Here is a 26170-nt window from a genome sequence, read left to right as displayed (position 1 = left end):
ACCATACACCCCAGTCTGCCCTGAAAAGCTATACAGCGTGATGGTAAAAATCATGGGCTTTGGAATTAGGTAAACCTAGATTTTAAACCTGCTTTGCCCTCTTGCTGACTGTGTGGTTCTGAGCAAATGGTTTAATGTCTCCTAGCCTCAGTTACTTCAGTTTGTAAAATGGGTGTGATTGTATCTTCCTCACGAGATTCAATGAGTAAAGCTACATGAAACGTTAATCAGAAAACCTGACTTGTAGTAGATGCTTTTATTATTAACTAAACTGAATGCTCATAAGAGAGGTGGAGGATTAAGGACCATAGGCGTTGGGCCAAATGTTTATGTGACATTTCTTATTTATTTCCCAGAAAATATGGGAAAAGAAAACCTTAACAGCTGGTAACAGCTGCTATAACTTGCAGGTTTGTTTAACATTCAGTTCTTTGAATTCCTTGAATCTACCTTTGTGTCTTACAATGGCCCTAAGTTCTAAGCAGATTTTTCAACATCCCATTGACACCACCCAGCACACTGGGGAGAAGAAACCAACAAGGACACTGAGTGATGATACAGCTTATACAGTCATATGAGCTTCTGGATTGGATGAGTGTGTCAGGGGGCAGCCAGGCAGCAAGCTTGGTGTGTTCCCCAAAAGGCCAATAGAAGGTCTGTAGTTTCTGCTCAAAATTATTATATTTCTCTAGCCATTAAACTCGCTCCAGGCATGGCTAATTTGAAAACAGCAAAATTCCTAGCTGAAGTACAGAAGCTAGGATTGCATTGACCTGATTCAGGTAGGACCTGAAGAGTTTCTTACTCTCCTGTTCCAAACAGAACATGTAACTCACCTCCCGAGGTTCAGTTCATTGAGTCTATGAGCACTTACGAGTGTCTGACATGCATTGGGTGCAACTCCAAGAACTGAGGATACAAGACCACCACCCTGCCTTTGAGAGAGTGGATGTATTTTAAGGAAAACATATTTTATATTCTGGAAGCATTGCAGCAACCCCAAATTTATTTGTTTTAAAAAAAGAAATAAAATCCATAATCCCATCTCCCTAACAAGATTACTTTCATCTTTGCGTGTCCCTTTTCTAATGTCTTTGTTTATAAGGATCTCTAAAGAAGCAGTTTTGATGAGTTTTCTTAGTCACATCATGAAAGTTTGGGGGAGGAAATCTCTTAAGTTGTACGTGCTTCCCATTAGCTAATTCAGAATCCAGCCCTGAGTAATGGAGTCCCTGGCCACCTCTTGGATTTCACTTCCTGCCACTCTCCTCATTCATGGTGGCCTTTGCGTGGTTCTTTGCTCAATCAGACTGCTTCTACCTCAGGTCTGTGAACGTGTACTCCTCTGTCTGGAACAGCCCTCCCCGACCCCCGCATAGTTACTCAGCTCATTCCCTCACTCCACTCCTGTCACTGCTCAAGTTTCATCTCTTTAGAGAAACTTCCGTGACCACCATCTACTAGCTTCTGTTTCTATCCCTTTATCTAGATTTAACTATCTTCACAGCAGCTATGACCCCCTGACCTACATAAAGTACTTGTTTGTGCTCTAACTCTTCCCACTGGACTGACTCACCTGGGAGCAAGGGTATTGTCCGCTTCCTTCACTCCTGTATCCCCAGCACTTAGAGCAGTGGCCGGTTGGAGAGAGGCATGCATCGAACCCTTGAAAGATGCTACTTCTTTGGCTCCCTTCCCCTTACATGTTGGAGGTGACGAGGATCGGCCTGCCTCCCTTGGTATAACATTCTTCCAGGGATGAGCTGCTCAACCGGAAGCACTAACTTGCAGAGCCTGGAGACTCAAAACGTAGAGACCCCCTCTGCTTTCTGCGGGTGACTGGTAGTGAGTTTTCCAATGTAAGAAGGGAAGAGGCTCTGATGAGCATCACCCTATCATTTCCACAGTCAGTATCTAAAGTCAGCTGGGAAGGGCTAGTGGTGTTTGCTTGGCAAAACCCTTCTTTTTCCTGGTACTCTTTTTTTTTTTTTTTTTAATTTTAAATTGAAGTAAGACATAAGAACACTTACCATGAGACCTATCCTCTTGACCAGTTTCTAAGTGAACAATATGGTATTGTTAGCTACAGACACTATGTTGTACAGCAGATCTTTATAACACATTAGTCTTGAATAACTGAAACTTTATACCCATTGCATAGCAGCTCTCAGTTTCCCCCTCTTCCTAGCCCCTGGCAACCACCATTCTACTCTCTGCTTCTCTGAGTTTGGCTATTCTGGATACCCCATGTAAGTGGAATCATGCAGTATTTGTCCTTCTGCGACTGACTTGTTTCACTTAGCACAATGTCCTCCAAGTTCATTCATGTTGTCACCTGTGGCAGGATTTACTTCTTTTTAAAGACTGAATAATATCCCATGTTATATATATACCACATTTTCTTTATCCATTCATGCATTGATGGGCATTTAGGTTGTTTCCACATCTTGGCTATTGTAAATAGTGCTGCAACAAATACGTGAGTGCAGATATCTCTCAGATGACTGAATATCCAGACTTAAGTTCTTTTGGATATATATCAGAACTGGGATCACTGGATCATAAGGTAGTTCTATTTTTAATTTCTTGAGGAACCTCCGTACTGTTTTCCATAGGGGCTGCACTATCTTACATTCCCACCAACGGTGCACAAAGATTCCAAGTTTTACGCATCCTCACCAACACTTGTTATCTTTTGCCTTTTTTTCTAATAATAGTTATCCTAACAGGTGTAAGGTGATACCTCGTTGTGGTTTTGATTTGTATTTTCCTGATAATTAGTGACATTGAACATCTTTTTTATATAACTGTCAGCCATTTGTATGTATTCTTTGGAAAAATGTCTTTCCAACTCTTTTGCCCATTTGAAAAATCAAGGTTTTTTTTTGCTGTTCTTGTTTGGTTGGTTTTTGGTTTCTTGGGGGGTTTTTTTGTATTGAGTTGTAGGAGTTCCTTATATATTTTGGATATTAACCTCTTCTATGGCATTTGGTTTGCAAATATTCCCTCCCATGTTGCAGCCTGCCTTTTCACGCTGTTGCTTGTTTCCTTTGCTGTGCAGACCCTTTTTAGTTTGATGTGGTCCCACTAGTCTAATTTTGCTTTTGTTGCCTGTTTTGTTTCATATTCAGGAAATCATTGCCAAGCCCAATGTCATGAAGCTTCTGTCCTATGTTTTATTCTAGAAGTTTTATAGTTTCAGGCCTAATGTTTAGATCTTTAATCTGTTTTGAGTTGATTTTTGTGTAAGATGTAAGATAAGAGTCCAATTTAACTTTTTTGCATGTGGGTATCCAGCTTTTGCAAAACTGTTTGTTGTAGAGACTATTCTGTCCTCGTTGTGTATTCTTGGCACCCTTGTCAACGATCAGTTGGCCATATATGCGTGAGTTTATTTCTGGGCTCTCTATTCCGTTCCATTGGTCTCACATCTGTTTTCACACCAGTACCATACTGTTTTACTTACTGTAGCTTTGCAGTATATTTTGAAATCATGATGTGATGCCTCTAGCTTTGGTCTTCTTTCTCAAGATTGGTTTCAATATTTAGGGTCTTCTGTGGCTCCCTATGACTTTTAAGATTGTCTCATCTGTTTTTGTAAAAAATGCCATTGGGGTTTTGATAGAAATTTCATTGAACCTGTAGATTTCTTTGGATAGTGTGGGCATTTGAACAATATTAAGCATTCCAACCTATGAACATAGGATGTCTTTTCATGTGCCTTCTTTAATTTCTTTCATCAATGATTTGTAGTTTTTTCTGGTAATTTTAATATGTGCTTTCTTTACCTGCTTGGTGTCAGACAGCTGGAGCAATGGTTGATATTTCTCCCTTGTCTTCCAGCACCACAAACAACCGTGGAATTTCAGAATCCTTTGAGGAGTCAATGTGTCCATTGTTCATTCTTCCATTCATATCCTTCACACTATCCCCATATGACCTGGTCATATTCTTTGTCACCTTGCCTGCCCATGGAGAAGTGTCAAAAGAGCTTGCTTTAAAAGAAATGGGAAGCTGATGTACATCAGAGCTCCAACAGTTTCTCATGGGAGGAGAAAGGGCTTAGTGGCCACAGGAATTGGATTTGATGTTTTCGAGCCCAACCTCCCTGCTGTGCTTCCTTGACAAAACATGATGAAAGCTAAATGCACACATAATATTCCCATTACTTTAGAAACTCCTACCAGGATTAGAAAATAATACTGCCAACCAATGGGGCAAAAATAGATTCTAAACCCCAGAGATAATCCCTAAAACCTCATGTTGGCTGATGGTGTCATATCTTCCTCTTGTCCAGACCCCCACATATTTCGCAAAAGCCATGTACAAAGTGCAGCATGATCCCCTCTGCCCTGCCCACCTTCTGGGGGCAGCTCCAATAAGGAGGGAAACAGCCAGAGGCAGAAAACAGGGAATAAGAGGAAAGCAGCCCCCATAAATCAACAAGGCATCACATTAAAGTGGATAATTTAGATCTAATCAAACAGGAATAAAAGTGTTGTCTACTCCCTAAAATAATGATTTAATTTTAATGATACCTTTCCCCCACAGATATAAGGTAGGGGTTCTCAGCCTAAATGTTAAGAACCACTGGAGGAGACAATTGAAATGCAGATTCCTGATTCTACCTCCGAGATGTTGATTCAGGAGGTCTGAGGTATGGTGCAGGAATCTGCCTGTTTCACAAGCACTGCAGGTGATTTTAATGGCAGTGGTTTTCCACATCCACGTTTTGCCAAAGACTGAACTGAATGCTCTAAAACATATTTCCTAATTCAGACCTCATTCCAAGACTCTAAGAATAATTAGATAGCACTAACAAGAGCCAAGACTGCATCTTTTAAAAGATCGTCAGGTGACCTAAGAACCTCTACTTTAACCCTTTGGGTGCCAGCCAGAGATGGGAGGCACATGGTATGCAGTTTTACTTGGATGTTAACATGCGCAAGAATCACCTGAAGATCCTGTTAAAATGCAGTAGGTCTGAGGTGAAGCCTGATAACTTAACGCTCAATATTAAAGCTAACCCTCAGTTTTCCCTTCTGTAAAATGTGTGTAAGATCTGTCTCACCTCACAGAGATGCTATGAGGCTCAAGTAATATAATGTATGGGAAAGAACTTTGTAAGCTTTAAAATGCTATTTATAACAATTATTATAAGAGTTATTATTCAAACATAAAATACAGTTGAAGCCATATTTAAGTCCAGGGGTCTGAGCCTTTGTCTGAAAGCAGTACATCTAGAGTTTCCATATTCATCTGCCTGATTAGTGCTTACTGAAGAAAAGGGAGTACCACCAGACTGCCCTCTCCAGACCCCTGCCTGGCTCCGTGACCCTGCTTAGGTGCCCTGGGCGGTGGATATCAGCCTTGGTGGGGGCATCCTGATGCCTCACACTAATTCCATCCTCATCTCTGGGGGTGGGGCTTGAACATCGCTGTTTCCCAAAACCCCTCAGGTGATTGCCCTGGGCAGCCCGGATTGAGAGCCCCTGTGCTGTAGGGACTTGCTACCCAGAGTGGACCAGAAGCTGCCTGGCAGCTTGCTAGAAGTCAGAGAACCACTGCATCAGAAGCTGCGTTTGAACAGGCTTCTGTGTCGATTAGCACACATGGTGGAAGCTCTGCGGTTGTGCAATGGTCCAGTCAGTGTTCCCCTGGAGTGCAGGTCCTCCATAAAGACACCAACTAGAGATTATAGCCTTGGGGAGGGCACTCATATCAGGCTTGCACTTGACGGGGTCAGAAGCCACTTCCGGTTGAGCCTGGGCTCAGGAGAACTGGAGGATTATGTAACTATATCTCCTCCCTTTCCTCACACACAATTCTTCCTCTCCCCTACCCCCATCGCATCCTTCACTCTCTACTCCTTGGATTTCTCTGATGTATCCAGCAACTAGTCCCTCAAACATGTCCACCCATATTCTTTAGACTGGGATTATCAAAGCAGGGTGCACAGACAGCCTGCTCCAAACCACCCGGGTGTTTTTATAATGCAGATTCCTGGGCAGCAATCCTGGCTGGCAGAATTAGGATCTCTGGGGATGCCGCCAAGAGGAGCACAGAGCTATTTGAGAACTTCTGCCTCAGTCTTTAGAGTTTGTGCTTTGTAACTTCATGCACTGCTTTCAGTCCCTTGCTCTACTGATATGACTCTGGTGTGTGTTTCTTTTCTCATCTGTTCCTCTGACCCCTCTCCTCCCTTACTTCCTCAAGGCTGGGTATTTCTTTTCTCCGAGGATGCATTTTTCTTTCTCCACCATGCAACCCCCTTTCCTAGAAATTCGCCTCCTCTCTTTTCTTGAATCAGAGAGCTGCTCTGTTTTTGCAAGGTTTTGCAATCCTTGGCTTTTTTTTTTTTTTTTTTTTAATGTTGGCGAAGGCCTAGCAAGAGGATAGGGCCTCCTTTACTGTGAGGGAGCGAGGGAGTGAGCAGGCAGGGACCCCACCACAGGAAGCTCAATTAAGGATGTTCCCAGCAGGAAGGCTGCTCCCGGGGCAGCACAGAGAGCTGTCAGGACAAGTGACTTTTCTAATCACGCTTGACATTTCACAGCCTCGAAGGCGGAAGGGCTGCCCTTACTCCGGAGGCGTTGTGTCGCGCTGTGTCACCCCAGACACCTGCGTCTGAGCCCCCCACCCCCACCCTGGTGACTTGGCCTCCAACCGGGAGATGAATCAGAGCATGCAAAGGGCTTTGTTTCCCAGGAAAGAGAAAGCATTGAGCAGGGGGCTTATGTGGATGGGGTGACTGTGTCTAAGCCTAGGGTAGAAGGGGACTGGAGGTGGGTGTTGCCTCCCCGGGGATTAGCTCTGTTCCCAAGGGCTCAGGTGATGCTGATCAAACAGGCCTGCCTGAGGAAGCCAGGCAGCCGGATCATCTTCCAGCCCCCTTTGGCCCAGGGGAACCGTAATGACTCACTTTTTACCCACCCCAACAGGAAAACAGCTTTATTTTTCTTATTATAAAAAGTAATGCCTGCTCATTCTAAAAAGGTCAAACGACATATAAAAGTATAAAAGAAGAAAGTAAAAAGGACGTGTAATCCCAGTCACTCAGAGACAACCACTATTAACATTTTTAAGGACATTTCTGTGTGTATACATGATATTTTAAAACAAAATACAATCTTATTATAAGTACTGTTTTTTTTTACCTACCATCTTGAATACATTTCCATGTCAGTAAAGTACACATTTAATAGACTCATTCTTATGATTTCACTGCAGTTCATTGTATGAATGACCCTCTTGAGGTTGCCTTTGATTTTTAATCATGATAGAATATATCATAATGAACAGCCTCATAGATAGAATATATTATAATGAATCTTTCCACAGAACTGAGTGAGTCCTTTTGATAAATTCCTAAAAGCGGAATTGCTGAGTTGAAGAGTAGGCGTATTTTTAAGACTTTTGCTCTGTGTCCTCCAGAAAAGGTATTCCAACGTAGATTCCCGCCAGCAGGGAATAGAGTACCTTCTCCTTCTACCTTCCTCAGTTCTGGGGGTTACAGCCTTCTCAATTTTGGCCAATTTCACGAGGGGAAAAAAATGGTACCTTACAATCGTTTTTATGGGCATTTCTCATTTATTAGAGGAGTTTTAACATTTATTAGCCATTTGTGTTTCTTGTTTTGTGAATTTCCTTGACCTTCCCCCCACCCCTCTTTGGGGACGGTTAACCTTTCTTATATTTGGTGTTAAGTACCTTTTATACAGTAAAGATAACCTATTGTCGTACAAGTTACAACTACTTTTCCTGGTTTACCACGTGTCTTTAACTTTATGTGGTTTCTGCCATGAAGTAGTTAAACTTTTTTATGTTGTCGAACTTCTGTGGCCCCAGCTTTTTGGGAACCACATTTAGACAGGACTTCTCTATCCCATGATTATAAAATGTGAACCTGCCTGTTCTTCTTGTGTGTCCAGCTCTCTCAACTCTCATGGTCTTCTGATTGCTGTTCCCTCAGCCTGCGTGGAAGGAATGATCTTTCTCCAGGGTGGTGCCTTCTCACTCCTCAAGTCTCAGATTTAATATTATCTCAGAGAAGCCTTTCCTGGTTATGCAACCCGAAGAAGTTCTCCCAGAGCCTGCTTTTCTTTCTCTTAGCACCTTATGGTTTTCCTTCATAAGTTTTATCAAGAATTGTGGTTGTATATTTTATTTGTCTACTTACACAATTTTGCAGCTAGACTGTAAACTCCATGAAGGGCAGAAACCTCGTATCTGTTTTGTATTTCCAGCACCTCATCTAGTGTCTGGTACAGAAAGGATATATAGGAGATGTTTTTAAAACTTGTTGAGTGTTAAATTCATCTAGAGTTTATTTTGGTATAAGGTGTGAATGAGAAATCTAACTTAAGTGTTTCCAAATAGTATCTTGTGAGCATAACACACTGCTGTAATGCAGCCTGGTTCTCTTATAATCCCTGTTTTACTTGCAACTGAGAAACGAAGCCTGGGATGTGGGATGGGGTAGGATCGATGGCTCACCTAACTGCGGTTTTCCAGCCCCACCGTCTCCTCTCTCTACGATGACTTCCTTTCCTCCATTATTGCCTTAGCCTTAAGTGCTTCCCATAATGCTTATTTCGAGGCTCAGCATAGAGAGGATCCTTAATTAAGGGTATCTTCTGGCTGATTCAAGTCATTTAAATGGCAGGGGAATCAGATATCTTTGATGTGTTTCATGCAATATTCACATCAGCCTTCGGAGGCCCTGAAAATCTATGCTCCCTCCACAACCCTGAGAAACTGGATTTCTCTACAGCCTTTGCATATCTAGGAATCATGTCTAGCAGTTGTGAATGAAGATGAGCGAGATGGAGAGTTGGTCAGAGGCAGTCAGAAAGAGGAAGATGGCAACACTCACTTACGTGTGCTTTTTTTTTTCTTAAAAATATTTTTAATTGAAGTACAGTTGATTTATAATGTGTTAGTTTCTGGTGTACAGCATAGCAATTTAGTCATACAATAAGAGCTACAAATTCTTTTTTCATTATTACAAGGTATTGAATATAATTCTCTGTGCTATATAGCAGGACCTTGTTGTTTACCCATTTTATATATAGTAGTTAGTATCTGCTAATCCCAAACTCCTAATTTATCTCTCACCACCCTCTTTCCCCTTTGGTAACCATAAATTTTTTTCTATATCTGTAAGTCTGTTTCTGTTTTGTAAATAAATTCATTTGTATCATTTTTTTAGATTCCACATATGAGTGACATCATGTGACATTTGTCTGTCTTCAGTTAACAAGAAAATTACTCAGTCCATCAATGTTGCTGCAAATGGCATTATTTTGTTCTTTTTTATGGTTGTATTATTATGAAGTAGTATTTCATTGTGTGTGTGTATATATACACATACATATATAATACATATACATATATATAATGTATATTCCACTGTATAAAAATATATATATACCACAACTTCTTTATCCAGTCATCTGTTGATAGACATTTAGGTTGCTTCCATGTCTTGGCTGTTGTAAATAGTGCTGCTGTGAACATTGGGACGCATGTATCCTTGTTTAAAAATTGAAGTATAGTCAGTTTACAATGTTGTGTCAATTTCTGGTGTACACATGTGCTTTTAAAATCTTCACGTGCCGCCTCATGTCACCTGCCATTGCTCCCTCAGAACTACCTGTGGAGAAGCTATAGCAGCTCTACAATCAGGTGCAGGGAGGCTGTAACTTTTACTCTTTAACATTTGATATTAGTCAGTTTTTCCAAATGCATAAACATGATACACTAGACATAAAATAATTGAAGAAGTCACATAGGAATTGATTTTACTACTTTAAAACCGTTTTAATGAGCCTAAAATTTCAACCTTACTAATAATTGAGGGAATGCAACTTAAAAGAGCAATTAGATACCACTTACCTCTAAAAACCATGGGAAAGTCACAAAAGAGGAACCAATTTCACTCCATTTAAAAATTATTTTGTTAAACCTAAAAAAGTCAACTTTACCAGTAATCAAAGGATACAACTTATAACCACAATTAGATACCATTTGCCCCTAAAAATTCATTGCAATGTAGGAAATTATAATATGTAATGCTGAGCAGAATGAGGTAAGACAAGTGCTTATACACTATGGATGGGAAAATAAATGGAGATGATGTTTCTGGAATGGGATTTGCCAGAAAGAAGACTCTTACAAATGTCCATATTCCACTGGCCCCTAATCTTACTTCTGGAAATTTCCACTAAAAATGCTCATGTGGTTGTTTATTAAAATAAAAATGTGAGTAAAAACTAAGTGTTTGACAATTAGGACATGAAAAAATTTGAGGTTCAGCCACAGTATGGATTATTATAAAATCATTACTAATAATATTTCTGAAGATTAAGTAATGACATAGGATATATACCTGAATCTAGTAAGTATCCAGAGTTTGATTTCAAATTTTATTTTTAAATTATATTTATATTTTTAAAGGAAAAGGATTAGGATCTTAGGAAGACCACCTTAGATGGTTTGAGTCATGTGACCTATTCCTGAGTCAATCACTGTGCCCAGGGTAGTCCATTGATTAATTAGGCTGGTTATACGTACACACCTAAACTCAAGTGTGGTGGAGGCAAGTAAGCCTTACGTGGCCCTTCTGGGTTGAGCAGAGTATGTAAAGGAAAGTGTCCTATGTCCAATTCTCTCCTATTTTAAAAATATTTTGGAAAAAGGAATGTATCAGCTGCCATAGAAACCTATTTTATGTCCATACCGTTTGGTAATTCTACCTCTCTTCTGGTCTGAATTCCTTCTACTATCATTTACATACTTCTGTGCCTTCTTCAGGGTAGATTTAGATCAAAACCTCTTCTTTCACAGACACACTGTGAGGATTAATTAGGTTTTCCAGAAACCATCTGTAACGTGCCATGGGATCTTCAGAACCAGATGCTTTGTAAAGATATGTTGCCATTAGATTCAACCCTTCATTTTTTATGCTTATGAGGGATGGGAGGAGGATAGATGGGAAGACAGGAAATGGAAGTCTACAATAGTCTCGAGACTGCATTTTGACCATGATTACTATCCTCTTTCCTCTCCAAATACTTTGCCTCTGCCATTCACAAGGAGCAAACATGAAGAGCAACCGTGACAGGTTTGCATGTCCACATCCTTCTCTGAGAAAGGAGTCAAAGAAGCTGGGAACAGGAGACAGGGAGTGGCAAAGCAGGTTGTATAATCTAGACCAAATCAGAAGCAGTGCCCTGAGGATTAGCAGCTGACTGTGCTGAGAGCTTTCCTTTTTTAGCTCGGGTTAATGAGCTATGAATGATATATAACTGTCTGGGCAGCCTGCAAACGTCATAATCTGGGCTCCTTTGTCAACCTGCAAGATTCCTTTCTGGGGACTGTCAGGGACAAAGAGTGGGAAGCACAGTGCTTAGAGGGAAAGTAGAATGCAGTTTCAGGAAACAAAGGGTGGGCCTGGCTCACAAGCCACACCTTAGGCAGGACCAGGTACACCGGAGGGCTCCCCTGTCCGGTCTGTTTACTGAGCTTTGGGGAGGGGGCCAGTCATTGGCCCTCAGGAAACCAGTTTCCATGGCTGTCCTAAGGCGCAAGATCTGGAGTCCAGGATAGGAGCTCCATGGGCCTGACTTTTTTTCCTTAAAATTTTTTTCCCTCAACTTTGACTTTAAAAGCATTCAAATGTATACAAAATTTGAAAGGATAATAACATGAAAACTCATAAATTCTTTACCCAGATTCACCATTTTGACACATTGTGTGTTTTCTCTCTTTCTAGATAGATAGATAGACATGTAGACAGGCAGATAGAGATATATATAGATATATATTTAGATAGATGTGTCATAGATGGAGAGAGACACATATATATACACTATATCTATATCTAGTATACATTTACTTACATACATACATTCATATGTATACATACATACATATTTTATATACATCTATATATACAATGATCTAGCCAGCTAGCTAGCTATCAAAATTTTTTCTCTAAACCGTTTGAGAGTAACTTGCACACTTCATGATCCCCCTAAATATTTCTTTACGAACCTAAGGACAAACATATTCTCCTATATAAGAACAATACAATGATCACACCTGGGAGATTAGAAATGACACAACGCTAAAAGCTATACAATTTATATTCAAATATCCCTGATTGACCCCATAAACTGATTTTTTTCTATCCAGCTCCCCTACCTGTCTATCATTCAGAATATTGACATTTTTGAAGAGTGAGGAGACCAGGACAGGTGTTTATTTGTAGACTGTCCCTTAATTTGGATTTGTTTAATCATTTTCTCATGATCAGATTCAAGTTCAATGCATAAACTCTTAGCTGTGTGACCTTTAGCAAGTTACTCAATGACGCAGAATCTCAAATTACTGATAATATTATATGCCTCGTAGGGTCTTTGTGAGAAACAAAAGAGTGAATAGCTAAAGTTCCAGCATAAGAACTGACCAAAATCAGCACCTAAAAATTGTCAGCTCTGTGATTAGCACCATCACTGACATCACCAACCAGAGCCTGATAGGACTTTTCCCAAAGAGGTTTTCATTTCCCTGGGAAACTTTCAGAGCCCTTAACCCCATTTTCCTCACCTGCAGATGAGGAATAAGTCTTCCTCTGAAGAGCTTACTGAGCTATTGTGAGAATCAAATATGAAACATGATCAACAGCACAGTGCAAATTTGTAAGCAATATGAAAATATAAGGAAGCATCATTATTGTTTTCTGTGTTTGCATACTTTCAAATTACCCTCTTATGTAACAGAAGAACCCAAAGTGGAAGAATAAAATTAAATTAACATCTAACAAAAATCTAATTCTTGTGTTTAACATTTTTTATCAGCAGAACTTTATTTTCAAATGAATTCCATAGACCCCCCAATATATAAAGCAGATGAAAATAGAATTACTCTGAATGAAGTTTGGGTGGAGATGGAGGACCCGAGGGCCTTGGGTCATGCCTGCAGAGATGCCAGGCTCTGAGGAGCCAGGCTGGAACACTGAAGATAGGCTCCAGAGGCTATGATGGTTATAGCCTGCTCAGTGTTGCCTCAGTTTCCCCAGTGGTATCTGCTCACACAGCCAGGCTGTCACTTATTTTCTCCTTCTTATTCCTGGTTCATTTCTGCTGAGGAGTTGTAATATCTATAGGCCCCAATGATGGTTTACTCAGTTCATTATTAATCATTATTAATTGCTTATAAACATCCTTCTCTGGAAAGAGTGCTAAACGCCTCGCACTCATAGACAGACACTGACAGATCACATAATGAAGGCACCCGTGATGTCAGACAGTGCAGTTACCGTCAGGAGCCTCCCAGCCTAAGTGTCACCTGCACCCTGCATCTTCATGCTTCACACCCTGAGCTGGAGGCTGAATGCTCCTGTAGCTCCACCTTGTCTGCTAGTAAGTGGCAGGGCTTGGATTTGAACCCAGGGAGTCTAGCTCCAAGAACTGGGTTCTCAACAACTGTTCAAGCTGGACAGGGGTTAGTTACTAGCTCCAATTTTCAGACAAGGAAACCGAGAGGTTCAGAGGGGTTAGGTTACCTGCCTGGGATCACATGGCATTCATTATAGAAAAATATGCTGGGGTCATGCTGGCTGAGACAAGAGGCCAACATTTGGTCTATGAAATAAAAGTGGACTTCTCTCCCCCTGGGCATGTTCAGGACTAGATCAGCACAATAGGAACTGCCAAAATAGAGCAGGTATGCCAGTGCTTAAAATCCAGAGAAGTCAAGACTAGGGTAGTTAGAAGACATGGCATAGCAACTAGGGCCAGACAGACTTATTATGGATAAACTCCTAGGGTGGAGAAAAGGAGAAATCCTGGTGGAGCCTCTTTTGAGAGCTTGTGATCCCATTTCTTTTGTCAGTCTAAAACTCCAGACTTGCAAGATCCAGAACTGCAGTTAATCATCAAGAGCTTGAGCCATAGTGTGCACTTTGGCAGCACATATACTGACATTGGAGCAGTGCAGAGATGATTAGCATGGCCCCTGCACAAGGACGACATGCAAATTTGTGAGATTTGTGAGGCATTCCGTATTTTTAAACATTATGCTGTATGCCAGAAATCGACACAACATTTTTGTAAACTGACTATACTTTAGTAAACAAAAAAAGAGAGAGAAATAGTTTGAGCCATATTTGGAAAACGATCTTCTGACTCTGATCAAGCCTGGAGCTCTGGGAAGTACCACATGTGGGAGGGACTTCTGAAGGAGAAGGGTCAGATGCGCTGAGAGGATGGCAGCTCGGGGTCTAGAACTTCCATCAGGCCAGTGAGGGAGACATTGCTGCCTTTGGTCCCTCTTCCTCAAGTGGCCATCCTTCTTACTGAGACATGTACGTGAGTTGTTCATAGCAACCCTCAACTAGAAACAATCCAAGTCTTCATCCACAGTAGAGTGGATGGTACATGATGATACAGCCATGCAGTGCAACATTCTACAGCAATGAAAATGTTCAAATTTGCATGAAACAACTCAAACCCATTGGTAATTGTGTTCTGCCAGGGCCCCATCAAGGGCTGGCATGAGGTGTGGGCAAACCAGCTGCTTGGCCAGGAGGACACCAGGTAGAAGCTGAGCCAGGCTGGAGTCAGGGGAGAATGGAGTCTGTCAGGAAGCATTCCTCCTCTGAGCCTGCAGAGGAAGGCTGGCAGGCAGAACCTGCTTAGGCCAGAGTCAGGGCAGAATCATGAAAGGGTGTGAGAGGACTGGTTCAGTTAACAAATTGGGACAAACCAGGAAGACCTTGGCACCTGAGGGGTACAGCAGAGTAGGCAGGGCAAGATGCTCTTGCCGTTGGCCAGACAGGTTGGTTCAGACAAGCCAAGCCCTTTGCCTAGAGTACCTAGGGGGCATGGAGTGGGGGATGCTTGCTTTTAAAAACAGATGTGACCTTTGTTAGTAAATCTAGGTAAAGCTTCTGTCTTAGTCCATCTGGGATACCATAACAGAATATCAGAGACAGAGTGACTTATAAACAACAGATGTTTATTTCTCTCACAGTCCCGGAGGCCGGGAAGTCCAAGATCAAGGTACTAGCAGATTTAGCGTCTAGTGACAACCTGCTTCCTGATTCATGGATGACTGACTACTTGCTGTATCCCTGCATGGTGGAAGGGGCAAGGGAGTGCTCTGGGGTCTCTTTTCTAACGGCACTAATCCCATTCATGAGGGGTCCCACCCTCCTGACCCAATCACCTCCTAATAGCAGGATTTCAACATATGAAAGATAAGGATATTATTATATGATTAGGAACATGTGATCAGGATTTCAACATGTGACTGGGGGAGACACAAGCATTCAGTCTGTAGCAACTTTCAACTTGTAGAGACCCAAACTTTAAACCAACTCCTATTTAAGTTGCAGGCCACCTGTATGTCATCTCCGTGAGACAGAAAAGCTCTGAGTGTCAATCAGCAAAATCTTTGGTCTCACATGGGTCCTGGGGTCGGTGTGGCCATGTAGGTTGTGATTGCATAACCCCAAGGCCCCTGCTCATGTAGCAGACAATGGGAATGGCACCCTCTGGAGCTGGACAGTGCACAACCTGCACAGAGATGTGCTGCAGCCCTGCCTGGGTAATAAAACTCTCCCCCACAAGGCCTCCTCCTCCCTCCCTCACTGTCCCCCCTCACTCTGCACTGCAACCACACTGGCTTTCTTCCAATCCCTCACATTTGCCTCGGTGGATTAAAGGTGACCACAAATTCTTGAACACTCTCATTAAGAGGTGGGGTCCAAGTTCCCTCCTCTTGAATCTAGGAGGGCTTTGTGACCACTTTGGCCAACAGAATGCAGTAGAATTGATGCTGGGCTGATTTCCTGGTCCAGACCTTACAAAACTAGCAGTTTCTACTTCCTGTCTCTTGGAACACTCTCTGGGAGCCTTGAGCCACCATGTAAGAATTCCAACCACTCGGACACCGCCATGCTGGAGTGGCCACGTGCAGGCTAACAGTCTCTGCTGAGTCCAGCCCCCAGTCAGCCTCACGTGGCCTCAGACATGTGAGTGAAGCCATCCTGGACCCTCCAGACTAGCCCATCTGTCAGTTGAATACCACCGAGTGGCCTTGGTTGATGCCACATGGAGAAGAAGTGCCCAGTCAAGCACTGTCCGTGTTTCTGACCCACAAAATGGTGAGACTAGTAAAAATGGTGGTGGCTTATGCCACTAAGTGCTGGGGTGGGGTACAAGGCAGGAACTGACATCGAGAATTCTTGCCGCGCTCTCTCCTGCCACAGGACCCTAGATTTGCTATCCCCTCCGCATCTAGTTAGTGCCTGTCTTTCAGCCCTCAGCCCACGTATGGTGCCCTCAGGGCAGGGCACCCTGTCCTCTTTTTTCAGATCTTGTCAAAGCAGCACTTTTACATTTGTTTGTCTGATTTTTTCACAGAGGTTTGTCTCTCCTGCTAGACCATAAACAGGGACCAGTGTCTGTTTTATTTGCCATAATATCCCCACGCGTCTTGTACGGCACTTGGCACATAATATGCATCAACCAGTATTTCATGAATGAATGAATACATGGAAGTGTGGTTCTCTTCCGATACCCTGCTCAACAAATGGTCTAAACCTGCCTTCCGTAGAGCTGTCACAGCAGCCCCTGTGCACTGTGAGGACCTGGAAACTCTCACTCGTGTCAATTAACACAGCTTCCCTTTTATTTGGTTTAAATATTGACATTCCTCATAGGATACATTTGAAGAAAAGGTTCCAGCTCCCTAAAAAAAAAAACATAGGTTTAAAAACCACTACCCTAGCTCTTGCCCTTCCTGCCAGCTATCCCTTGCTTCCTCCCATCTTCTCTTCCCTTCTTTCCTCACAGAAACTTCCACAGAACTAATGCCTGATAAAGGTTTAAAAATAGAACCCCCTCGCCCTCCCTCTCTCCCTCCATTTCCTTTCCTTCCCATCCCCCTGTAATTTGCTGTGAAAAAGGAAACCGGCTCGATGTGCTCCACTGAAAAGACTCGCTCTTCCTGAAGAAACAGCATGCTGATGTATCCCTCCAGCCCGGTGGTCAGGCCCCTGTGAGTCACTGTGAGCAGCACGTGTGCGCGCACACACACACACACGCACACACACACACACACATGCACACCCCACGTGGCCACCTCACTCAAGTTTCCAGTGGGAACCTGCATGCACACATTGAAGTGACCCTCTGTGAATCCACCTCAGGTGCTGCCAGTAGGCGCTCCTCCCAGGGGGTCCCCTGGGACGGCTGTGGCCACCCCCCCCCACCTACCCAAGAGCGGGGAGGAGGGGGAGGCCTGGAGTCAGATGGCAGTCTGGGTGCTTTGTCAGCAGCACAGGGGGTGTGTATATGACAGAGACAGTAAGAGAGACAGAGACAGAGAGAGAACAGGAAGTAGGTAAGAACAACCCAAAAGGCATCATGAGGTATGTGTGCAGCTGGTGGACACCATGTCATTATGAAGACAGAGGGGAGGGCGTAGCTCAACGGTAGAGCGTGTGCTTAGCATGCACAAGGTCCTGGGTTCAATCCCCAGCACCTCCATTAAAATAAATAAATAAATCGAATTACCCACCCCACCCCCCAAAAAAGAGAGAGAGAGACACTGTGGTATAGTAGGAAGAAAAAATTAAAAGCTCTTAACATTCAAAGCTTAATGTTCAATTACCAGGTGCATCACACAGTGAATGTATCTGCATGACGCTGGGCAAATGGCCTCACTACTCTTAGCCTCTGTTTGCTCATCTGTAAAAGGGGATAATAAGACTCACCTCTCAGCACTGTTGAAAGCTTAAAGGAGATTGTGTTTATTTGATGCCCATGTGCACTAGGCAGTTAATAAACTACTCTTGCTCATGTGTGGCAGGACAGCTTCACTCATGGTATTTAGGAACACTCACTACAAGAAAATGGAGAATGGCTAAAAAACTGCCTTCTGCAAAATTTATAATTTATTAAAACCTGGCAGAACATTCACAGCTTCTTAACAAAATTCAGATCTACAAACTTTGATCCAGAAAAAAATTAAATTTGGAAGGATTATAAAGGCCACAGAATAAAATTTTCAACGACAGAAGCTATAATTAGTGAATTTTAATATGGACCAAAAACAGATCAACTAATCAAATGGTTAACACATATTTTACTTACAAGATGATTTATTCCAATGAAAAATTTCAATAACATTAAATGAAAAATAGAAAAAAGATGAAACAGTTTAACTGCTCTATATTAAAAAAGATTGATCAAAAATTAAATTGGCTTAATGGAGGTTTCTTTGGAAAATACATTTTCAAAGAGTTTAGCAATGCATGTATATCTCCCATTAAAACTTTGCATTTATGAATACAGAATCAAAATGTCCTTGGGGTCCAAATGGTGAAATCAAAACAACCTTTACCGTGATCACAATGTTTAGGTGAAAGGAGAGTGGGATGCAGTTCGGTAGATGTGTTGGGATGTCCTGATAAGAAAGGAGAGTACTTAGATACAGAGGATGCTGGGATAAGATGTGCGTGGTCCCTCTGCCTCTTTATCCTGGAGAGTTTACACTGTGTCATGCCTCTGAGGGACTTAGGCAAAAGGAAAAGGGATGAGTTTAGGGAGATGGTCGGCAATGGCCAGTTCCTGATTCCTTCCATGTGATTGGATCATCTAGGAAAGCCCCCAGCACACGTTGCTCAGTTTCCACATAAGTCTGTGATAACTCTGGGTTGAGAGGTAGTAGGCCAAAGATTCAGGGAATAGAGCTCTTTCCCATTGAGTCTGAGTCTACATGTGCGGATGTTTGCTGGTTTGGCTGGGGCCATAAAGAGCCTGCTCACCCATTCCTTGGTGAGTCTTGTAGCCCCCACCCCTCAAGCTCCCTAGTTGGGTTATTTCAGTTTATATTCCTCTCTCCTTCTCTGCCTCTCCTCCATTCTTCGTCCCTCTGGCATTTTTGCCTGAGGGTTACAGCCAAGGCAAGAAAGGTGATGCTCGTGGTGAACAGGGATAGGGCTTTACTCCAGAAGAGGGAGGCGGGACCGGTGATGGGGGAAATCATTGCAGAGGTGAAGGAAAAGGCACCATGACCACGTGAACATTCAGACAAGCCCATAGTGTACAACCATCAACTTACATCTGCCTATCTCCTCTTCCGGCTCCACATGCATACTATTCTTACCGGTACAGATGCACATGGCCATACAGCTTGATAGCCCTCCAGTCCTTCGTAATGCCTCTTTATCATGACTTGCACACAGCACTGCCCTCTTGCAACTTGCAATTTACTGTTTATCATTCCTCCAGCAAGCACTCACTGATTGGAGCTATTCAAAATGCAGTGGGTAGCCATCATGGGTGAGATAGTGAGAACCCTGTCACTGAGAGCTTGGTGAATGATTAGAAGTGGCACACATGGCATTCTTGCTTGCTGAGCTGAATGGTTTCCATGGAGTCTATGAGTGATTTACACACTATTCTAGAGTCTAAGACAGACTTGGCTGGTGGGGATTTAAAAAATAAAGACAAACACAACAGAATAGAAACAAAAATAAATGATATTTACCTTACATAATGTACATGTCAGGAGTAACTTATCTCTTTTGTCAGATGAGGGTTCAGGGAAAGAGGACGAAAGGGGCAACTAAACGAAAGGAGAATTTTGCTCTCCCTGGTCCCCACTATTGTCCCCACCTTGTCTCCCACCTTGGACAGTGGAGACAGAACAGGTTCTGTCTCCATGGACCCTGCCAATCTATGGCAGATGCAAGAAAAGTGAGAAAAATCGTCCCTTGAAGGGTGAGTTGATTTGTGTGAACATTTACTTCTTTAAGTGGCTGTCCTACTAATTTCCCAAACATCAGCGGTCCAAGGTGAGACCGACTAGCCACGGGAGACTGGACACCCAGTTGTGATCTGGGGGCCAGGTTTCGAGGGGGAAAGGGCTGTTGCCAGTAGTCTCTTCTATCTTCTAAAATCATGAATCAATGCCATGTTCTTCAAGCGCTTCTTCCCAAAGGTCAAGGACTTCAGCCTGCTTCTTATGAACATGAAGCTCTCACTGTTTCAGAGAGGATTCTGCGTATTGGTCACTTCTTTAATTCTGATTATTTTCATTCCTGTGTTCTGAGTTTAAACCAGAAAGATGTCTTATTCCCCAATGAAGAGGTAGTAGGTATGATTAGGGGGAGGGAGCAGTGAGAATAGAAATAGTGCGTGTGTGTGGGGGGGGTTAAAAATTAGAAGCTTGCCTTCATATCTTTATAAATTATAAAATTCCACTTTCAATAGTCACCTTCAATGCATCCCTCCTCCCATAAATGAACTTGTAATAAACTTTCAATAGAAATTTGATAATAAAAATCAAAATGCCCAATAAAACTGTTTAGTAGTTATAAATGATGCTTTATTGCTTTACATTTTGAAGCATTCATGTAGTACAGTTTCTTTGAAAATTCTGAATTTCTACCAAGCTTTTATCTCACAAAATAATTTTCTGAAAGCATTGATTTTGCTTGTGTATTTTTTGTTTTCTCTGTTTTGCTTTTCACCAACAAGTTCATTATATCACTAGGGCGACAGAGAATGGGTAGGTCAATGACCAGCTCCACCCTCTCCACTAAAAGTAGTCATGAAAACACATTTATTGAGCCTCTGCATTATTCTAAGCTCTTTACATCAAATCATTTTTTCCAATAGCCTTGTTAGATAAGAACTACTATTGCCCTCATTTTATTGATGAAGAAACTAAGGGTACAGGGAGATTAAATAACTTGTCCAGCAGTCTCCAAAGCCCACACCATGCACCATTGTACATTTACACTAACAAACTCACACTGTTTTGTTTCTCATAGTCACATCCACTGACCTACACCTGTCATCCCACGTGTGTGTTCTAGGACTTGCCAGGGCAGAAAGCACACACGTTGTCACCAGCACATGTCTTCCCCAAACATTATCACATTAATTTATTTGAGTGAAAACATATTAGCATTGCTCTGAAACAACAGTACAGGAATGCTATGCCATTGCTTCAAATCACACGAATGGAAAATGGACACACACACACACACACACTGGATCAGCGGGGCGGTAAGCTTGTATTAGAGCCCTCTGAGGTGGGTAACGTTGGTTTTCTTGGTTATACAAGTGACAGTAACTATGTAGGGCTTGTCTCATGAAAGTCAAGGGAAGCACAGAGGTGAGAAGGTCTGCAGCCTTGGCGCTGCTGGGCTGACCACCCCAAGTGCACTATGGGAGAGAGTCCTTGATCCTGGCTGGAGTTCAGCCCTGGAACTGGAGCAGTGGTGTTGCAGCCGGGATGGCCCCTGAATGGAGTGGATCTTTGCTGCCAAAATCCTCCCGAGGGCCTTTCCCTTGCTTCTCTCACCTGCTTTGGGGGAGAGGACCAACTTTTTTGTGCACCTCCTGCCATGATGCTTTCACAGCCAATTAAAATTCTATTCTATTCCCAGCAAGGGAGCTGGCAGCCTTGGGTCTCCCCAGCAGGACGGACTGGCTGCAATTACTGTCTCTTCTAGAGCCTGATTAGCTAAGGGGAGGCCAGGATACTTATCTTGCCCCTAAAGCCCCTTTAAATTAGGAAATGGAGGTTCTGCATCCTATTGCCTCTGTTCGGAGTCATCAGTTAATGCAAACATGTTAACCTTTTCTCTTTCACTTTTGGTAGTGGAACCAGATGAGAAAACCAGAGATCATCTCTTAACTGTATAGTTCCAGGAATAAAGGGAGGGGAAGACTCCTTGATTCCCTTGGCATCCAAATTCCAAATCTTTGGAATAAATTGAGAGCCTACTCTGTTAGGCACAGGCTAGGAGTTGGGGATTCAGCAGAAGCTGCAGGTATAAGGTTTAGCATTACTATGTTGAAGCTTTGAAAGTGGAAGGTAATGCATAGGAATAATGCATTTAAGGAAAAAGAGGAAGTCCAAAGTGGTGGAAAAGAAAAGGAGAAGGAAATTAATACACATGGAAAGTTTACTATGTGCTACACATTTTACATCTATTATAGCATAGAATCCTACAAACACTGCATTTTTACAGGTGATGGAACTAAGGCTCAGAGAGGTTAAAAAATTGTCGAAGGTCACAGAGCTAATGTAATAAACTGATTGTATTAATGATCCTAGATCTTTATGCTTTCCTGTAGCCACTTCCTTTTGGTAATGCCTGCTCACACTGACTCTGGGATACACACATGACTTGCTTTGGCTAATGGGGCATTAGTAAATTTGATGTAAGCAGAGGCTTAAAAAGTGCTTGTGCATCAAAGCTTGCCCTCTCTTGGTGGGAACTGTTCCTGCATCATGTGAAGAAGCCTGGGCAGTCCTACTGGGTGATAAGAGACCTATAAGCAGAGGTGGACCATCCCATCCTAGATCAGCCAGAATCTAGCCAACTCACAGATGCATGAACGAGCCCAGCCAAGATTAGCAGAACCAATCAGCCAACTTATATAGATTTGTGAAAAATAAATGGTTATATTTTAAGCCACTAATTTTGGGGTACACATTCAGGAGCACAGTTAGCAGCTTGAACTAACTGATAGAGCAAGTAAATGGCAGAATCAGAAGTTGTTTGATCTTAGAGCCTGTGCATTGTTCATCTATCATGAAAAGATAGGAAAAGGGCTGAAATTGTGGCAGGGAAAAAACAGGTTAGATGAAGATATGTTTTTAACAACAAATCTGCCAAGTCACACAAGGGTGTTACCGGGACCAGTGTGGCATTCCCATATGTAGGAATCTCAAAGAGAAGTGGTAGGCAACTATCCAGGTGCAGGGCCTTAGGTGTGGGAACCTTTGGACCCAGGTGTCTTAGCCTTGTAGTTTGCCATCTCAGAGACTGGGCTATGCTAAGACGCCTGAGTACTCTGAGCCATCTCTACCCCACCAGTTCCGCGAGAAGAAGAAGCCCCCGAGCACCCAGGCTGAGATGCCGCAGCCCCAGCCGGCCAGGTGCGCCTTGGTTCTCCTTCACAGCTGAGACTCTTCTGCCAAGATCGCCTCAGTTGCAATGCTGCAGATTCCTACCTTAGCTTAGCCCCAATCCTGAAGCCACCTCCTGCTCCTTCTCGACATGGAAAAAAACGGTAGAGAGGAACAGACTGCCTGAGTTCCTGAGCCTTCTTTCTCAGGTTACCCCAGCCACGTTACTACTGACAGTTGCTTCACGTGAGAATGTGAAGAAAGGACAAGACCTTGAATAGGGGCCAAGAGCAGCAGGGACTGATACACTGTAAGAATATGGATGGAAATTCTTGTCATCTTTCTGAAGACCAGTATGGCCTTCTGATCGTGTTTAGAGCCTTAAAAATGTCCATGCCCTTTGAATGAGTAATTCCACCCTAGGCCTGTCTTCTAAGGAAATAATCGTGGATATAGTCCACAAAATCATGGCTCACCATGAGAAATGTTTCATGACATAGTGTGAATTTAAAAATACAAGTTATAAACTGGCTGTAAGTTATGATTCTGATTTGGGGGAAATTATGTGTGCATGTGTATGTTGGGGGGCTACAGTTAAGAGGAAATTTTTGATTTGTTATAAATCTCTACATATTCTTAAGATATAGCCTGTTCTCTCTCAGTCTCTGGACATGTGGGTCCTTGTCTATCTTAGACATGGCAGGGAAACTTACCTTACAAACCTAAGAGACTGGTGAAGGTCTAGAAAAAAGGGGGCTGAAATGATGCATGACATGAGAATAGGATCTAAAAACAGAACTTTTTAGTGTGGATGGATGACTGCTGAGGGGAAGAGGAATGCAGTTTTAAATAGTCATGCAGTATTAGGGGAGAGAGAACATGGCTGGGTTGCCAAATCCCAGAAAACAATGGAAAACAAGTCCTGATTTCTTGCTTAACCATCTTGTCATCTAAAAGAGGTTAAAGGAAGATAAAAGGAAGTAATGTTTTATATACCAGCCTCTAAGTAAGCGAAATGCAGGCCTAAAAACCATGGCGAAAGCTAAGAGTCTGGACAGGTTTGAGGAAGCGTGTCCTAGCGTGTGAGAGTCTCCTGGGCAGGCGCCATCTTGAGTTCGCAGCGCCAAGGCTGAGAGCCAGCGCTCAACCCAGGCTGCTGAACCGCTCCTAAGAGGAGACTGCGGGCTACAGTCGCCATCTTTTGAAAGGAAGCAGTCCTGGTCCACAAGTATCCCCCGATCACTAAGCACAGAGGCTTGGGCTGTTCTGTGAGCTTTGGCCGTGTCCTGCACTGGTCCTCACAATATGGGTCTGAGAGGGGGACCTGGAAGCACTGGCAAGCATGGTGGACCCCAGGGTTCCCCTCCCCAGCGTTACTCTAACAGGAGCACCCTGTGTGTCAAGGGTGGTGCTCTGACAGGCAGTCTGACCAGAGGCTGAAGGCTGGAGACGAAGATCTTTGAAGACCAACCCCCCTTCCCAGCTTCAGAAGTAAGGAATACAGAATTCTTTCGAACAAAAAGTAAAATTGCCAAGATGACAGAAGCTACAACCACTTGTGGCAGCTTAGCAGAAGCTTGGAGTCAACAGACCGGAGTCTCTTCACACACCATAGTAATTCCAATTCTGCTTAGCAGGCGTGTTCCTGACGGGGGATCGGAGCCAAGACTTCAGGAATAGTACGCTTCCTTGAGAGGTGTGAAAAGAGCTGGGCTGAACTTTCCACAGACTCTGGAATGGGTGTCACCCAGTGAGAGGCATCAGTCCTGCAGGGATTGGGACAGGCTCATTGAAGCTCTGAACCCAGAGAGGGAGACATCTGCAACTTGTTCCTGTTTCAGTGCCCTCCTGCACCACCCTAGGAAAGGCCACAGCCCTCTCTGGGCTTCGGGTTTTTCAGTCTAAATGGAGTATAATCTGAATGAAGCTCATGTTGAAGGAGAAATGCAAGTCCCAAACAGAGAAAGAACTGAAAAACATTTCAGTGTTTACTGCAATCTCTTTAAAAAGCAGGCAGAGGAAATTACACGGCAAAAATCTCTTTTCCCCTCTCATACCTCCCTTTCCATGCTAAGCTCTTCATTACACAGATCATGTTAGCCGCTCTGCCCTCCTTCCCTGCACTTCCAAGGGCATCGCAAGGCCCTCAGCTGGTCTCATAAACACACAAATTCACAGCCTTTCACAGCAAGAGGAGTGATGGCTGAAAACACTCACAGCTTAAGACCTTTACTTAACCCCACAGCAGGAGGTAGAAACACATGCACGTCAGGGAAGGAGGCCTGGGGAAGGCTGGGTCTGAGACAGAGCCATGCGGGTGGATGGAGAGCTGGGGTGTCTGTTTGGTTCTTCCCTCTCCCTATAATAACAGGCAGTCAGCAGCACCTGGAGACTCCTGGCCTTCATCACACTGTTATTACCTGTACTCCTTCTCCAGGCTCCCAGGCAGCTTAAGTACTCACAGGCTTCAGACTGATGAGTTTCATTTACAAGGTGGTAAAGTGAGGTGCTGGGGAAGGCAACAAACTGCAGAGACCCCTCCTCCACAGTGCAAGGGAGCAGCATTCTCTGCCTCCCTCCTTTCGTTAGGGCATGAAGAGATTCACGAAGGACAGACGGGCACATGCGTGACAACATACCGTGATGTGCGAGGAGCATTCACCCTGTGTCAGGCAGGGTTCTGACTCCTCATTGGGTACGATCTCATTGAATCCTCACGAGGCCCTGGGAGGCAGGAAGTACCCCTTGGTCCCGCTTTACATCTGAGCAAACTTGCCAAGGTCACACAGCTGATCAATGGGAGAGCAGGGATTCAAACCAGCCAGCCTGGGTTCATCGGCCCCAGTAGCCATGCTAGATACGGCCTCATGCATGCCAAGTGCTTAGAACAACATCTGGCCCCTGGTACGTAATCGGTCAGTGTGAATTAGTAAGAGAGGCAGACACAGCAGCCCAGACGTCTACAAAGCAGTGCTGATGCACATGACAGGGCTGGGGCTCGGGACGTGTAGGTAATTTGCACAACGCCCCTCACCTAGTAAGTGGAAGGACCAGGACTTGAACCCAGCAGTCAAAGCTTGCATATGGGGCCTGGCACATAGTAAGTGCTCAGTAAGTTCTAGCTGTTGGTATTCACCTTCCTCTTTGTCTACATAAGAGTCTTCGAGTCACATAGGAGACGGAAGGTTTGCTAAAGGGTCTCTGGTCCAGAGCTTTACAAATG

At 43.4% G+C, this 26170-nt stretch overlaps 1 protein-coding gene and 1 pseudogene across 1 annotated transcript in view; both read left to right on the top strand.

Moving 5' to 3' along the window:
- Positions 1 to 26170, top strand: part of MARCHF4 (membrane associated ring-CH-type finger 4) — a 93131-nt gene that overhangs the window by 34886 nt on the left and 32075 nt on the right. The window lies entirely within an intron of this gene.
- On the top strand, positions 13963 to 14076 carry LOC116153210 (U6 spliceosomal RNA; annotated as a pseudogene).

The sequence above is a fragment of the Camelus dromedarius genome, chromosome 4 (genome assembly GCF_036321535.1).
Source record: "Camelus dromedarius isolate mCamDro1 chromosome 4, mCamDro1.pat, whole genome shotgun sequence".
Taxonomy (NCBI): domain Eukaryota; kingdom Metazoa; phylum Chordata; class Mammalia; order Artiodactyla; family Camelidae; genus Camelus; species Camelus dromedarius.
This window is presented reverse-complemented; position numbering and strand designations above follow the sequence as displayed.